This window comes from Pteropus vampyrus, unplaced genomic scaffold (assembly GCF_000151845.1).
Source record: "Pteropus vampyrus isolate Shadow unplaced genomic scaffold, Pvam_2.0 Scaffold2086, whole genome shotgun sequence".
Taxonomy (NCBI): Eukaryota; Metazoa; Chordata; class Mammalia; order Chiroptera; family Pteropodidae; genus Pteropus; species Pteropus vampyrus.
In genome coordinates, this window is record NW_011890867.1 from 1 (window position 1) to 614 (window position 614).

Consider the following 614-nt stretch of genomic DNA (forward strand, 5'->3'; position numbering starts at 1 on the left):
TAGTCAATACTGTAACGCATGTTTGAAAGAAGCTAGGAGAATGGATCATAAAGTTCTCATCACAAGAAATACAAATTATTACTATGTGTGGTGACAAACAGTAACTGGATTTATTGTGGTGGTCATTTTGCAATATGTCCAAAAATTGAATCATTACATTATACTCCTGCAACTAATAAAATGTCATGGCAATTGTACCTTAATTATTGTAAAAGGGTGGGGGAGAGTGGTCTGGTGAGACCTAGCTCTTAACCTGTGAAATCTGATGCTAACTCCAGAACTGATCTGAATTGTAGGACATTCAGTTGGTGTGAGAGAATTGGTGTCGGAAAAACATTCCCTCCCATAATCCCATTGCAACTCCTAACAATCAGAACAATGTTTTTACCTTCTGATCACCCAGTGTAGTAAACAAAATTCTAAGAAGGTCCCAATATTCCCACCCTTGGTGTGCACGCCTACCCTTTAGTGTAGGCAGGACCTGTGAGATATGGTAAGATTATACTTTTATAATTAAGTTGTTTATAGCAATAGTAAAAGAATTTTTATAAATGTAATTAAGATCCCTAATCAGTTGACTTTGAGTTCACCAAAAGGAAGATTATTCTGGTAGT